Source organism: Mesoplodon bidens, assembly GCF_964165515.1.
Source record: "Mesoplodon bidens genome assembly, chromosome: X".
NCBI classification, from domain to species: Eukaryota; Metazoa; Chordata; class Mammalia; order Artiodactyla; family Ziphiidae; genus Mesoplodon; species Mesoplodon bidens.
The window spans coordinates 16,145,425-16,163,507 of NC_138163.1; positions in this window are offsets into that span (position 1 = coordinate 16,145,425).

Sequence of the window (18,083 nt, forward strand, 5' to 3'; positions counted from 1 at the left end):
CAAAGTGATACAGAAAGATATTGATTTGGGGAAAGAGGATGGGAAGGAGAACTTTGAGAGAATGGGTGTGGATTGAGAAGGGGTTTGTGCCAGGGAAGGGCTGGGTAAGTCTTGGGTGGGGGATGAAGAGGAGGCACGTGAGTCGGGTAATCTGACCTCTTCCATCTTAGAGCCCTGGAGTGGAGAATTCACCCTCTCCCTTCTGCGTTGGCCCCCCGGTGTTTGTTGCTCTGACCTCTCGGTGTTTGTCCGTGCATCACGGTTAGGCTCCTGGGGGACTGTAGTTTCCTCTGCCATGTCAGTAGCAACAGTGTGCTCTACTCCAAGGCTCCTGGCCTCTCTATATATACCCTGCCAGGACAATGAAGAGCCACACCCATCAGCTTTGATTGGTCAGCCAATGGTAGCGCTGGGGTGGCTGTGACATCACAAAGCACTACCCTTGAAGATACGTGGGGGGAGGGGAGGGGTGCAGAGGAGTCTACGTGCTCTGGTTAGAGAAAGGGAGTGCTTCCTCAACACCCAGTAAAGAGCCTTCCCAAATTGACCTTCCACTCTTCCTCATCTTCTCTGGTTCAATCCTTGTGGTGCACATGTTAGGGAGAAGGTGTTCCCTCCAAACCATTCCACATGGCCACCCCCATTCAGTGTTTAATTCTGTTGTCTCCCAGATCTCATCACCTGGTATTGTGTGGTTTTTAAAAACTTTTTATTTTAGAACAGTTTTAGGTTTACAGAGTAATTGTGAATATCATATTCATACACTCCACAACAAATTTCCCTTCTTAACATTGTACATTAGTATGGTACAATTGTTCAACTTAGTGAACCAACACTGAAACAGTATTATTAACTAAAGTCTGTACTTCATCAGAATTCCTTTTTTTTTTAAATGTTGAGCCTTCTTTTAATTAATTTATTTATATTTTTGGCTGTGTTGGGTCTTCGTTTCTGTGTGTGGGCTTTCCCTAGTTGTGGCAAGCAGGGGCCACTCGTCATCGTGATGGGCGGGCCTCTCACTGTCGCAGCCTCTCTTGTTGTGGAGCACAGGCTCCAGATGCGCAGGCTCAGCGGCTGTGGCTCACGGGCCTAGTTGCTCTGCGGCATGTGGATCTTCCAAGATCAGGGCTCGAACCCGTGTCCCCTGCATCATCAGGAAGATTCTCAACCTCTGTGCCACCGTGGAAGCCCCAGATTGCCTTATTTTTTACCTAATATTCTTCTTCTGTCCCAGGATCCCAACCAAGATTCTACATTCAATTTAGTCATTCCTTGTTATAACTTCTTAGGCTCCTCTTGGCTCTGACAGTTTTTTAGACTTCTTGTTTTTGAAGACTTTGACAGTTTGGGGTCTTGTGTTTTGTCTTTTACATTAGGTCTGCAGATGTTATTGCTCTTATAGGTAAAAGTTTTTATAAGTTTCTTCTTCCAGAGAACCTCAAATCAAGTCAGTACCATCAGTGTTATGGACTTCCCCGTGGCAATGCTTGAACTAATCTCTTGGCTTTGTCACAGAGGTGACACAAATGTTTTTCTCTAGAGGTCTGAGGATCAGGATCATTTTTATTTATGACAGAGGCACAGGGGCAGCAGCAGAAGCATTTTGTAAGGTACTAGTGAGTCATTTACTTTTAGAAGTATGACCTCAGCATCCCACATAGTTAACGGCTCTTCCTCCACACGAGTGACCATCCAATGGACCTGTATATTGAACAGACTGTCAGTCTTTCTCCTGAGCTCTATATAGAAAGGGGGCCAACATGTGGTTGAGACACAACCAGTGTTCACATGGTAAGAGTCATTTCTTTGAGGTTAGTATCAGTCGCACCTTAGTTTGGAATTGAAACACGTGATTCAACCTGAGAATCACAAATAGGTCCAGGTTGAGACACAGGATTCAGGACTGCTTTAAGGAAGGTCCCAATCCAAGAATCCTTTCACTATATGCCAAGTGGCTAAACTGACTTATGTTGGTCAAAGCTTTAGCAGACACTCAGTAGGACTAACAAATGCAGCACAAAGAAGCAAGTTCAAAGCACAAGCTAGCCAGCAGGCAGTAGCCCAAGTGCCTGTTCACCAGCATAGAGCAGAGCCAGTTAGAAAGCCAAAGCAAGAGAAGAAAGACCCCCGGTGGTAAGGGATAGCACCTTGATGTCCTGCTCACAGGACCAGTTGTTGTAATCACACCACAGAGACAGGATGGACCCTTCAACCCAAATTCGGTTTGGATGTCGAGACTGATAACACATACACCTAGAGAGTATGAAAATCCTTACTACATAAGGAGGCTTTCTGGGGAGAGCAGGGCAGGCTCTCAAGCAGGTTCAAGAATGGCTTGAGAGAGCAGAAGAAGGAGACTGGCTTGGCTTTTATGGTGGTGTGGGGATGACGCTGGAGTGTTCCCACACACAGGTCAGGTTTTGCACAGCCTGAACTTCCTCCTGGCCCACAGAAGAGAGAGTACCTGAGCTTTCTTATCCGATCTAGGGAAGCAGGGGAAGAGGCAGTGGTAGGGCTCTTTTATAAAATAATGTTGTGTAAATGCAAGGTGTTTAGCACAGTTTAGAATTCTCATAACCATTATAACCACACTTATATTGTTTTCAGTTAAACTACGTTTCACTAGATTAGTATTTCCCAAATTATGGTCCTTTAAATATTATTTAAGGTGGCTTAGAATTATCTTGGTTCATCACAGAGAAACTGTGTAGAAAGAGAAAAGACTGCTAGCCTCAGGAGGTCTGACACACTGGTCACAAAAGAGCAGACTTCATTGTACTATCTGCTGAATTATGAGGGGTTTCTAACATGTTTCCCATCCTGGGTGACTACTGTAGCACCCAAAGACTGTAATAATAATTACCGAAACTAACATTTATTGACAACTAACTCTATGTAGGAATTATGCTAAATACCCATATACATATTTAATCCTCATCACAACCCTATTGAGATAAGTGGCAAAAGAGTGGTTTCTGTCATTTCTGCCAGGACATCTCCATTCCAATTGCAGAAGCAGAAAAGAGCATATAGGAGGGCACATGGGAATATTTATGGGCCAGGCTCAAAAGGGGTATGCATTACTCCTGCTCACATTTCCTTGGGAAAAACTCACATAGCCACATCTAACTACAAGAGAAAATGAGAAATGTAGTCTACCTGGTAGAAGAGGAGAACTTAAATGTTGGAGATAAGCTAGCAATCTCTGTCTCCACCATCTTGTTCATCACTCTCCCCAGTATTTACAGTAGAGCCTGGCACATAGTAGGTGGCCATGAATATTTCTGTTGAATGAATGGGTTTCAACTTTTTTGGTCAGTTATGGGGATCAAAAGCATATAGAACTTGGTTAAGCAATGGTGTCCTAGATATGACACAAAAAGCACAAGCAACAAAGAAAGAGTAAATTGGACTATATCAAAATTTTAAAATGTTTTCTTCTGCAAAAAAATACCATGAAGAAAGCAAAAAGGCACACCAAAGAGAGATCCTGGCAAATCATATATTTAATAAAAGTGTAGTATCCAGAATACAGAAAGAACTCTTACAACTCAACAACAAAAATACAAACAACCCAACTGAAAATCAGGTAAAGGACTTAAATAGACATTGTGCTAATGAAGATATACAAATAGCCAACAAACATATGAAAATATGCTCAATACCATTAGTCGTTAGGGAAATGCAAATCAAAACCACGATGAGATGCCACTTCAAACCCACTAGGAAGGCTATAACTTTTTTAAAAAGAAAATAACAAGTATTGACAAGGATGTAGAGAAAGTGAAACACTCATACACGTCTGGTGGGAACATAAAATGATACAGGTTCTGTGGAAAACATTTTGGCAGTTACTCAACAAGTTAAACATACACTTGCCATATTACCCAGTAACTCTACTCCTAGGTATATAATGAAAAGAGTTGAAAAGGAGGGAACAACAGCAACAACAACAACAAAAAAAAAACAGGTGAATTGAGCAACACAAAAGCAAAGGGCAGATAATGTTTCAAGAAGTAAAAAATGGTCAACTTTATTAAATAATTTTACAGGTAATATAGGGACAGACAAATGACGATTGAACTTGTTAGTAGAGAGGTCATTGGTACATTTGATAAGAAGGAAATTGAAAGAGTGGAAAATATTTTAATATAAACCTGGATGTGTATTAAGGAGAAAATGTGAGATCAGAAAGTGAGGGGTGGATAGACAATTTCTTTTGCGAGTTTTGGTGCTAAGGGGAGGAGAAATATGGGACTATAGCTGGAGGGGGATTTGGTATTAAGAGAGTGTATTTTTAAGAGGGTAGATTCTAGAATGCATCTAGCCAATATAAATGACTGAATGAAACTGACGACATAAAAATCCAAAGGGATAATTGCAGAAGAAAAAATATTGAGAAAGCAAGAGGGGTATTCAGAGCACTAGTAGATGGGATCGGTAGCAAATGTGGAAATCTTGGCTTTCCATGAGAATGAGTAATATTTACAGATTCTACAGTGGAGAAGGAAATGATTATGGTATGATTACAAATGCAGGTAAGATGGTAGACTTGGTGGGGAAGATATAAAAGAATTTTCTCTTGACTCTTCAGTTTTCTCAGTGAAGGATGAGCTAAGGGCATAAAATAAAAAGAGTGAGGGTAGGGTTTTGAGAAATTGAGGGGAAGATAAAGTATTGGATATTCATTTTGTATAATGGAAATGGGTGTATAATATGGAAGGATTGATCATTTAAGATATGTGGTCAAGAATTTAAGGTGAGATCAGTTAGCTTTGTCTTGTAAATTTCTACAGCAACATCCATCACTTGTATATAGGAACAAAGCAGGTAGATAGCTAAATTTAACAGGGGTTGTGGTTTTGCCAGGGAAGTACTAGGGTGGGAAAGTGAGTAGGGAGATGAAGGTTGATGAAAGTAAGTGATACTGATGATAAATTGGTAAGCAATGAAGAAATGCGAAAAGAGAAATGTGGCTGATGCTGAAAAGTAGTAGAATTCACAGATTGGAGTTCAAAATTGAAGAATTTTTAGAGTTGGGTGTGTGAAGGTGTGTATACCTGCACGTGAGCGAGGTATTTTGCTAGGAAGGATAATCAGTTGTAGCCCAAGAGATGTATGTTATAAATTCAGGATTTCAGAGTTGCTGTAATTTTTGAGAATGTCAATGTCTAGTGCATGAGCATTAGAGTGAGTGGCTTAAGTATGATGGAAGAAAAATACCATTGGAATTGAGGGCATGAAAGGTTTGCAAAGCCAAAAATGCTGGATGAATATCCACATAGATGACAGATGTTGAAGTTGCCAAGATGGTGGCAGTACTAAAAGTGGAGAAGAAGACTCAGGAAAGTGTCTAATGAATGAAGGTAAAGAAATAGATGGCGTAGCACATGATATCATCTAATAGCAAGAACTACAAATGAGCTCTGAATTTTGAAAGAGAAAGGAGCAGAAATGGTTTGAATGTGACAGTGAGTCGACTCCTTGGGGTATGTGAGGAAAACTAACGTTTGCTCAAGAGGACTGCAGGGGAAGTGATTTCCTCAAGGCACAGCAATATTCCAGTCATAAAACAGAGATTAAGGGAACACGGAGAGAACAACTTGAAGCTACTGGGGAGTTTCTTAATGATAGACTATGAGTTACAGAGGGCAGGAAAGAAGCGCTCATGAAGTTGGGGAGAGGGTTGGGTCCAATTCCGTCAAGTGCAGAGCAATACGTGAATAAGGGTCTAGTTAATGATGGATAATCTGCAGGGTGGTGACTTAAGTAAAAGTGATAAGACAAGATGGACCTTGTGACTGCACGGCAGATTGGGAGGTGAGTAAAGCCCTCCAGACTACAGATTGCTTAATCTAGGCTGACCTAGAACTAAGAAGAATCCAGAAACACCACTGAAACCTGTTTCCTCTAAATATCATGTATCCTGTATGATGATCCAGCATTTCAAAGATAGACTAGTAAGGACATCTAAGAGGGTAGGCTTGAAAGGAAACTAGTGTGTTTGCTCAAGAGTGTGAGTGTGTATGAAAAATATGAACAGCAAATTCTAATGTCAGAGGGTTGCTACTATAGGCTTATGGAGCCATGCACTATTATTGGACAACCCAAGGTGCCTGCACAGATGTGGCCCAGATGCAAGCACCAACACTTACTGGGCACCTGCAAAGCCAAAGCTGGGGAAGATGGAAGGCCAAGTGGAAGTGGTATTTTCCCAAGACAGGAATGTATTTACTTAGGCTTCCTAAATGGCAGGTGGACAAAAAATGGAAGAAAGTAAATTAAGCTTCTTTTTGCCTAACATCTCTCCTCAGGAGGAAGTACTTGGAGTTGTATTTCCTACGTAAATTCACCTGCTAAAACTCCAGGGAGCTCATCAGTGGGCAGATGTTCCCACCTAAGTATGGTTACAAGCAAACATTTATTCAAAATCATGGCTGCATCTGGCTCACATTAGAAGGGTTCTCTTTGTCATTGTCTTTTAAAAGAACAATTCCCCATGCTTATAAATCCAGACTCAGAACATCAATTCAACCAACCTCAGGAGCCCTGTGGCTACACCTTCCTGCTGGGAATCAGCATGGTCCCCAGACAATCAATTTCAGGAGTATTACCAAAGTGTTTTCATTTTCAGTGTTTATCCACTGGAATGTCTACGAGTGAAGAATAGACAGGGCAATACAATCCTAAGATTCAATTTCTTTCATCAAATACAAACTGTGTATATGAGCATCAAGGCAAGAGGATGGAGGACTTTAACTGAAATTCCAATAGATATCTAAGTGCAAATCCTGGAACCATCCCATGCTAGCATTGTGAGTTAGGATAGGTACTTAACCACTCTGAGCCTGTTTTCTGATCTCTAAAAAAAAAATAGAAGGATAATATCTCATACAGCTGTTGCAAAGATCAACTCAAATAATTCATGTACAGACTATAGCACAACAACCTACAGAATGGGAGAAAATATTTGTAAATCGTGTATCTGATAAGGGATTTTTATTCAGAATATATAAAGAACTCTTACATGCCTGTGATAAGAAGGTAAATAACCCAACTTTTAAAATGGGCAGAAGATCTAAATAGACATTTCTGCAAGGAATATATACAAATGGCCAGCAAGCACATTAGAGACGCTTGACATCATTATTCATCAGGAAAACACAAATGAAAATGACAGAAAGATACCATTTCATACCCATGCGGATGGCTAGAATCCAAAAGTCCGATAATCATAACTGTTGGTGGGGATTTAGAGAAATCAGAACCATCATACACTGTTAGTGAGAATGTAAAATGGTATACCTGCTTTGGAAAAGTTTGGTAGTTTCTCAGAGGGTGAAACAGTGTTACTGTATGACCCACTTGTAGGTATATTCCCAAGATAAATGCAAATATATGTCCATACAAAAAACTTGTACATAAATATTCATAGCAGCAATATTCATAATACCCAAAGATGGAAACAACCCAAATGCCCATCAACTGACCAGTGGACAAACAAAATGTGGCAAATCCATACAACAGAATACTATTCAGACATCAAAAGGAATGAAGAACTAATATATGCTACAATATGGCTGAACCTTAAAAACATTATGCTAAGTGAAAGAAGTCAGTCACAAAAGACCACATATTATGTGATTCTATTCATATGAAATGCTCAGAACAGGCAAATCTATAGCTACAAAATAGATCAATAATTGCTTAAGGCTGAGGCAGAAGTTGTTGGGAGCATAGGGGATTAACAGCTACAAGATACGAGGGTTTCTTTTTGAGGTGTTGAAAACGTTCTAAAATAGACTGGAGGGAACTTCAAGACGTCGGAAGAGTAAGACGTGGAGATCACCTTCCTCCCCACAGAAGCATCAGAAATACATCTACACGTGGAACTGCTCCTATAGAACACCCACTGAACGCTGGCAGAAGACCTCAGACCTCCCAAAAGGCAAGAAACTCCCCAAGTAGCTGGGTAGGGCAAAAGAAAAAAAGAAAAAGCAGAGACAAAAGAATAGGAACGGGACCTGCACCAGTGGGAGGGAGCCTGAAGGAGGAAAGCTTTCCACACACTAGAAGCCCCTTCACTGGCGGAGACTACAGGTGGCGGACGGGGGCAGCTTCGGAGCCACGGAGGAGAGTGCAGCAACAGGGGTGCGGAGGGCAAAGTGGAGAGATTCCCGCACGGAGGATCGGTGCCGACCAGTACTCACCAGCCCGCGAGGCTTGTCTGCTCACCTGCCGGGACGGGTGGGGGCTGGGAGCTGAGGCTTGGGCTTCGGTCTGAGCGCAGGGAGAGGACTGGCAGTGTGAACACAGCCTGAAGGGGTTAGTACGCCACGTCTAGCCAGGAGGGAGTCCAGGAAAAGTCTGGAGCTGCCCCAAAGGCAAGGGACTTTTCCTTCCCTCTGTGTTTCCGGGTGCACGAGCAGAGGGGATTCAGAGCGCCGCCTAAGGGAGCTCCAGAGAGGGGCGCGAGGCGCGGCTAGGAGCGCAGACCCCAGAGATGGGCATGAGATGCTAAGGCTGCTGCTGCCGCCACCAAGAAGCCTGTGTGCGAGCACAGGTCACTATCCACACCTCCCTTCAGTGAGCCTGTGCAGCCCGCCACTGCCAGTGTCCCGTGATCCAGGGACGACTTCCCCGGGAGAACGCACGGTGTGCCTCGGGCTGGTGCCACGTCACGCCGGCCTCTGTCACTGCAGGCTCACCCTGCCTCTGTACCCCTCCCTCCCCCCGGCCTGAGTGAGCCAGAGCCCCCAAAGCAGCGGCTCCTATAACCCCGTCCTGTCTGAGCGAAGAACAGACGCTCTCAGGAGACCTACACGCAGAGGCGGGGTCAAATCCAAAGCTGAACCCCGGGAGCTGTGCGAACAAAGAAGAGAAAGGGAAATCTCGCCCAGCAGCCTCAGGAGCAGCGGATTAAATCTCCACAATCAACTTGATGTACCCTGCATCGGTGGAACACCTGAATAGACAACGAATCATCCCAAATGGAGGAGGTGGACTTTGGGAGCAACGCTATTTATACATTTTTTCCCTTTTTCTCTTTTTGTGAGTGTGTATGCGTATGCTTCTGTGTGTGATTTTGTCTGTATAGTTTGGCAATTACCGTTTGTCCTAGGGTTCTGTCTGTCCGTTTTTTGTTTTTTTTTTTAGTATAGTTTTCAGCGCTTGTTATCATTGGTGAATTTGTTTCTTCTTCTCGTTTTTCTCTTCTTTCTCGTTTTTTAAATAATTAAAAAATTTTAATAATAAATTTTTGTCTTTATTTTAATAACTCTTTAATAATTTAATTTAATTTAATTTTACATTTTTCTTTCTTTCTTTCTTTCTTTCTTTATTTATTTATTTATTTCTCCCTTTTATTCTGAGCCGTGTGCGTGAAAGTCTCTTGGTGCTCCAGCCAAGCATCAGGGCTGTTCCTCTGACGTGGCAGAGGCAAGTTCAGGATATTGGTCCACCACAGACCTCCCAGCTCCACGTAATATCAAACGGTGAAAATCTCCCGGAGATCTCCATCTCAACACCAAGACCAGCACCACTAAATGACCAGCAAGCTACGGTGCTGGATACCTTATGCCAAACAACTACCAAGAAAGGAACACAACTCCACCCAATAGCAGAGAGGCTGCCTAAAATCATAGTAAGGTCACAGACACCCCAAAACACACCACCAGACTTGGACCTGCCTACCAAAAAGAAAAGATCCAGCCTCATTGACCAGAACACAGGCACTAGTCCCCTCCACCAGGAAGCCTACACAACCCACTGAACCAACCTTAGCCACTGGGGACAGACACCAAAAACAACGGGAACTACGAACCTGCAGCCTGTGAAAAGGAGACCCCAAACACAGTAATATAAGCAAAATGAAAAGACAGAAAAACACAGAGCAGATGAAGGAGCAAGGTAAAAACGCACCAGACCTAACAAATGAAGAGGAAATAGGCAGTCTACCTGAAAAATTATAATGATAGTAAAGATGATCCAAAATCTTGGAAATAGAATGGAGAAAATACAAGAAAAGTTTCACAAGGACCTAGAAGAACTAAAGAGCAAACAAACAATCATGAACAACACAATAAATGAAATTACATATCCTCTAGAAGGGATCAATAGCAGAATAAATGAGGCAGAAGAACGGATAAGTGACCTGGAAGATAAAATAGTGGGAATAACTACTGGAGAGCAGAATAAAGAAAAAAGAATGAAAAGAATTGAGGACAGTCTCAGAGACCTCTGGGACACGATTAAACGTACCAACATTCAAATTATAGGGGTTCCCAAAGAAAAAGAGAAAAAGAAATGGACTGAGAAAATATTTGAAGAGATTATAGTTGAAAACTTCCCTAATATGGGAAAGGGAATAGTTAATCAAGTCCAGGAAGCACAGAGAGTCCCATACAGGATAAATCCAAGGAGAAACACGCCAAGACACATAGTAGTCAAACTATCAAAAAGTAAATAAAAGAAAAAATATTAAAAGCAGCAATGGAAAAACAACAAATAACATAGAAGGGAATCCCCATAAGGTTAACAACTGATCTTTGAGCAGAAATTCTGCAAACAGGAAGGGAGGGGCAGGACATATTTAACGTGATGAAAGGGAAAAACCTACAACCAAGATTACTCTACCCAGCAAGGATCTCATTCAGATTTGACAGAGAAATTAAAACCTTTACAGACAAGCAAAAGCTAAGAGAATTCAGCAGAACCAAACCAGCTTTACAGCAAATGCTAAACCAACTTCTCCAGGCAGGAAACACAAGAGAAGGAAAAGACTTACAATAACAAATGCAAAACAATTAAGAAAATGGTAATAGGAGCATACATATCGATAATAACCTTAAATGTAAATGGATTAAATGCTCCCACCAAAAGACAGAGACTGGCTGAATGGATACAAAAACAAGACCCGTATATATGCTGTCAACAAGAGACCCACTTCAGACCTAGGGAAACATACAGACTGAAAGTGAGGGGATGGAAAAAGATATTCCATGCAAATGAAAATCAAAAGAAAGCTGGAGTAGCAATTCTCATATCAGACAAAATAGACTTTAAAATAATGACTTACAAGGGACAAAGCAGGACACTACATAATGATCAAGGGATCGATCCAAGAAGAAGATATAACACTTGTAAATATTTATGCACCCAACATAAGAGCACCTCAATACATAAGACAAATACTAACAGCCATAAAAGGGGAAATCGACAGTAACACAATCATAGTAGGCGACTTTAACACCCCACTTTCAACAATGGACAGATCATCCAAAATGAAAAAAAAATAAGGAAACACAAGCTTTAAATGATACATTAAACAAGATGGACTTAATTGATATTCATAGGACATTCCATCCAAAAACGTCCAGAGATAAACCCATGTACACATGGTCACCTTATCTTGATAAAGGAGGCTAGAGTATACAATGGAGGAAAGACAGCCTCTTCAATAAGTGGTGCTGGGAAAACTGGACAGCTACATGGAAAAGAATGAAATTAGAACACTCCCTAATGCCATACACAAAAATAAACTCAAAATGGATTAAAGACCTTAATGTAAGGCCAGACACACTAAAACTCTTAGAGGAAATGAAAGAAGAACACTCTTTTGAGATAAATCACAGTAAGATCTTGTTTGACCCACCTCCTTAAGAAATGGAAACAAAACTAAAAATAAAAAAATGGGACCGAGTGAAACTTAAAAGCTTTTGCACAGCAAAGGAAACCATAAACAAGATGAAAAGACAACCCTCAGAATGGGAGAAAATATTTGCAAACGAAGCAACTGACAAAGGATTAGTCTCCAAAATTTACAAGCAGCTCATGCAGCTCAATATCAAAAACACAAACCACCCAATCCAAAAATGGGCAGAAGACCTAAATAGACATTTTTCCAAAGAAGATACACAGATTGCCAACAAACACATGAAAGAATGCTCAACGTCGTTAATCATTAGAGAAATGCAAATCAAAACTACAATGCGGTATCATCTCACACCGGTCAGAATGGCCATCATCAAAAAATCTACAAACAATAAATGGACAACCTGGATGAAATGGACAAATTCTTAGAGAAGGTGTGGAGAAAAGGGAACCCTCATACACTGTTGATGGGAATGTAAATTGATACAGTCACTAAGGAGAACAGTATGGAGGTTCACTAAAAAACTAAAAATAGAACTACCATACGACCCAGCAATCCCACTATGGGGCATATATCCTGAGAAAACCATAATTCAAAAAGAGTCATGTACCACAATGTTCATTGCAGCTCTATTTACAATAGCCAGGACTTGGAAGGAACCTAAGTGTCCATCAACAGATGAATGGATAAAGAAGATGTGACACATGTATGCAATGGAATATTACTCAGTCATAAAAAGGAACGAAACTGAGTTATTTGTAGTGAGGTGGATGGACCCAGAGTCTGTCATACAGAGTGAAGTAAGTCAGAAAGAGAAAAACAAATACCGTATCCTAACACATATATATGGAATCTTTAAAAAAATATGATCATGAGGAACCTAGGGGCAAGACGGGAAAAATGACGCAGACCTGGGCTTCCGTGGTGGTGTACTGGTTGAGAATCCGCCTGCCGATGCAGGGGACACGGGTTCGTGCCCCGGTCTGGGAGGATCCCACATGCCACGGAGAGGATGGGCCTGTGAGCCATGGCCACTGAGCCTGCGCGTCCGGAACCTGTGCTCCACAACGGGTGGGGCCACAACAGTGAGTGGCCCGCGTACCGAAAAAAAAAAAAAATGTCGCAGACCTACTAGAGAATGGACTTGAGGACACGGGGAGGGGGAATGGTAAGCTGGGACAAAGTGAGAGAGGGGCATGGACATATATACACTACCAAATGTAAAACAGATAGCTAGTGGGAAGCAGCCACATAGCACAGGGAGATCAGCTCAGTGCTTTTTGACCACCTAGAGGGGTGGGATACGGAGGGTGGGAGGGAGGGAGATGCAAGAGGGAGGGGATATGGGTATATACGTTTATGTATAGCTGATTCACTTTGTTATAGAGCAGAAACTAATACACCATTGTAAAGCAATCATACTCCAGTAAAGATGTTAAAAAAAAAAGTGTGTTTGTTCAAAATAAATAAATAAATAACTTTCCTAACTGCTTAGGAAAGTTATTCCTCCTTCCTATGAAATGAAAAATGATGTATAAGGGCACTTAGTGTTGACTATAAATTCCAGTTCTGTCAGTGATGGTATCTGGCGCATGAGGGGCACCCAAGTTAGGGAGCTTTTGGTTAATTTCCCTGGGCCATATAGAGCAAAGTGTTCTCTCAAATACTCTCTGGAAATTCGGAGCCTCAAATATGTTTGCCACCTTCCCCAAGTCATCATATTTATTAACATCCTTGTCTTATTTTTCTAGAAGCAGGAGTTTCTAGCAGATCTTTTCCCTTTGTGAAAGGATGTATTTCTGTGTGAGGTGGATCTAGGCCGCCTTAGTCTGTCCTCTAATGTTCACCTCAGTAGCACTTTACCTGGTTGATAATATCTTTGAGGCCAACTTCCTGTAATGTTTTTCTTTTTCTTTTCTTTTTTTTACCTTAGGAGCACTGTATAATAAAAACTCCATTAAAGATGCAAAACCAAAGTGAGCCATGAAGCAAGACACGATGGGGCCTATCAGCATTCCTAAGCGTGTTCAAGGCGAAAGCATTTCAGAGGGAGTTAAACAACAGTCATTTTAGCTATCTTTGTTGACCTCTGACTCTATATGCCAGTCACTGTGTTTGACATACATTAATTCTCATAAAACTTCTGTCATGTTGACATTATTATCTCCCTTTTACAAATGGGGAAAGAGGTTCACATAAATTAAATGACTTTCTCAGGGCAACAGCTAGTAAGTTTCAGGGCTGGATTTGTATCCAAAATAAAGTGGGCTTTGCTTGGTTTTTTGACTCTATTTTCTTCTTAGTAGTACTGCATACATTTATTATTTATATGTATTAAAAAGGATAAAATAAGTTTGGACTCCTCTCTCACACAACATGCAGTTCTGTATGATCTAAAGATAAAAATGTTGAAGTAAAATATATATATTATGGAAAACGTATGCATAATCTAGGAGTCAAGAAAAATTTCTGTGCAAGCTGGAAAACCTAGACACTCTGGAGAAATGACTGACATATTTGAGTGCTTAAAACTTAAAATGTAATCATATGGCAAACGTAAAGGTAAATAAAACCAGAAGACAAATAATACAGGAACATATATTTGTAAGACACAAGACAGATAAAGGGTTCAATATCCAACATATAAAAAATTTCCCACACATTAATAAGAAAAGACAAACACCCTAATTGAAAGTGGTTAAAAAGGGTAAAAAGGGCTGTTCAAGGAGGCAGAAAACCCCCTTGCCAATAAACAAGTGAAATTACTCAACTTTAATAGCAATCAGGCGTATTGAAATTAAATTAACAAGGAAATATGACTTTAAGACCCTTAAACATGTTATCACACATTGCTGGAGTTTTGTGGAGGTTAATATGTTATCTCATACATTTGCCGAGGGAAATGTGCAGTATATTAAAGCCATTTGGAAGTCAATCTGGCAACCCCTATTAAAATTAAGAATTTACATATACTTTAACTTAGCAATTCCATTTCCGGGGCCTTCTTCCATAGAAGATAAAAGCACGGGTATATAACAGTGAATATGAACAAGATAAATTTTACATATATATTGAGATTAATTGCATCGTTTTTTCTAGTAGCCAAAAAACTGGAATCAACTTGAATGTCCTCAATAGAAGAATGGTTTAATAAATTGTCTTTCACTCAAACCATTGCATTTTACATAACTAGTTTAAAAAGTGTGTTAAGTCTATACCAGACGATGTGGAAAACATTTCTCTGAAATGTTTCTAAGTGAGAAAAAGTACGTGCAGTAAAGAGTAAAATAGTGCCCCTATATGTTTTTATGCATACATATGTATGTTACCTTATTTATGAACATAGACAAAGCTATGCAAAGATTCACACCAGGCTTTTAACACTGCTTATCCAGTGGAGGAGTGGCTAATGAAGTGTAAAAATCCTATAGATGTACAGGCTTTCTCAATATTTATGTATATGTATGAATATATATATATATAATTCTCAACATTTATATATAATTGCTTTATGTAAATGCACATGTAAATTACATATGTGTAAAGCCATGTACAAAGAGATAGTTGCTGAAAGTGTGCATATCATAGAGAGTGTTTGGAGTTTTTAGTGTTTAGGGTTCTTTTTTTTTAACTTTCTTTCTTGTACTTTGAGTTTTTCAAAATAAAAATTTTACATGATTTTAAGTTTAACATTTTCTAAAGCCAACATTATAGAGCAGGTTAAGGAAATGACCCAGTATCTACAGAATGATTTGATTGTTCAGTCCTCCAGCAGTTCATCAAACTACATTGAGCAGCAACCGTGACTTTGTGTCAGGTGTGTTAAAGTGGTTGGGATTACAGAGATGAATGAAATATGCTCCTTCTTGTTGTATATTACAACAAGACAAACATATAAATGAACTATTCTAATACAATATGGCTATTGCTTTAATATAAGAATTTGTAGGACCATAGGGGCAATGAACTCTGCAGGCATTGGTGGTAGAGAGGCTTCAGAGGGAAAGAACCATTTGAGCTTAGCCTTAAAGACTGAGGATGCTTTCATCACTCACCAGCCTTAGGTGGGGAAGGGAAAGCAAGCCCTTCAAAGAGGAAGGAATCAACATCTAGTCCTATTTCATTCATCAAGAATGTGGAGGAGGAAGTAAACAGTTTATTATTTATAGTCTCAAATGATGTTAATGTGTGGAAGATGGGCAAATGGAACAAGAGACTTTGGAAGAGTCCTGATCAGGAACTAATAAAATGAGAACCTGCTTTGAAACATGCAAGCAGGTTTTTCTGAGGGAAGAAGAACTCTAAGCTGTGTTTAATGAAAGGAAGCAACTGTCAAAGCAATCTGACTAAGTTCAGTACATTAGGTTTGCAGTTGGGGAAGAAATATGGGTTGCTGTTCATTTAGGACCTGTGGAAGAGGTTGGAGAAAAGGGGATAGGTATTCAAGCAATGATTCATTAGGTAGAAAGAAGAGAATGTTAGAAATCAGACACTACTGCCACTTACTGAATAAATTCATCATAAGCCATATACAGACACATTATAAAGTATCTAAAGGTACCAGAATGCTTGACCATTGAGGTAAGGTGCCCCAAAATACTGTGTCTTCAAGGAAAACACAAGGGTTCAGTACTCATGGGTTAGCAGCAGTTAACATAAGACACACTAGCTTTTGGGGAGTGGGGGAGAAAGAAGCAAGGATTATGCATGTATGTATTTATATCATAGATGATAACAACAGAAGCCATTTAATCAAATGCTTATTATTGGCCTAATATAATGTCAGGTGTTTTACATAAATTACCTCATTTAATCCCAGCATGGCTCTAAGATCTAGATACATGTTCCTATCATTCCCTTTTTACAGATGAGGAAACTAAGTCTTACAGGAGTTAAAAAACGTACTCAAGGTCAAATAGCTTTTAGGTGGTGAAGCTGTAAATTGAGATCGGACTTTAAATCCTATGCTCCCAACTGCTCAACTAGACACTAAGTTATATTCCCCCTGCTAAACCCTAGTCCCAGCCATCATCATATCACACCTGTATTGTCCCAACAGCCTGTCACCCCTCTGGTCCTACACAGTTCACAACATCCAGTGAACTTTCTAAAACATACATCAGACGACATCACTTTCCTTTATCAAACCATCCAGTGGCCCTCCACTGCACGTAAGATAAAATCCAAGTTCTTACCCTGCAGGTCCCTATGTGACCACTTCTCTGCCAGCCTCTCCAGTCTCGGTCATCAATCTCTGCCCTGCCCCTCTCTGACTGCACTCCAGTCACTCACCCTTCTGCTCTTCCTCAACACACTCTTCTCGTTCTGGCCTCACGGCATTGCTACTTGCTAGTCTACCTAAAATGCTCTTCTTCAAAGTCTTCACACAGCTGACTCGACCTCATTATTCAGATCTTGATTCAAATATCAGCTCCTTAGAGAAGGTTCCCCACACCAACAACAAGAACGACCCCTTTGCCCATGAAAACAGAAGTTACTTGAGGACAGGAACTATTGATTTCATGTTCTTCACTCTAATTCCAGAACCAAGAGTAATATCTGACACCTACTAGGCACTCAGGACATATTTCTTTCCTGAAATACTGGTATCTTTTTTAAAGTGTCATACTCATATGCCTATGAGTATATATACATATATATATATATATATATATATATATATATATATATATATATATATATATATATATATATTTATGGATATGTGAACTTGTTGTCACCTCACAGAAGTGGAATGTACATCCCTCACCCAAAATTTGGTTTGAATGTCAAGACTAATGATGCCACACATATACCAAGAAGGTATGAAAAGGATTATTACTCACATAATGAGTTATGCATCAAAAATGCAGTTAGACCAAAAAAAGAAAAAAGAAAAAACTGGTAACTGTGAAGTGTTCGGTAATTAGATGGTTGTGATTCTTTCATTCTATAGATATAGGAATAGATATAGAAATAATCGAAACATCAAGTTCTACACCTTAAGTATATACAATTTTTATTTATCCATTATACCTCAATAAAACTGAAAAAATTGGATCAGTCTCAATGACAACTTACCCATGGTGTTTGTCTGATAACTAAAACATTGCGTGGTTTATTTAATTTAATTTGGACTTGTTTATGTAAGCCATTATGGCACCTGCAGCATGAGACCAATAAGAAAGGTGAACGTTCCATTGAATATCTAGTACTATCAAGAGCTAGTACTATATATTCTGAGAAGTGAAATGAGTGCCTTAGTCTCTCTATCAATGTGCAGAACTTCAAAGAAGGTAAAGAGTGCTATGGTGAGACATTGTATTGTGGCTTTAATATGTGCAGAAGATGTGTGACCTTGATTTATATTTTGGGTATCCGTGAGGCAAGAGATTCTATGAGTTCTTTACCCCAAATGAGGCAACCTTGG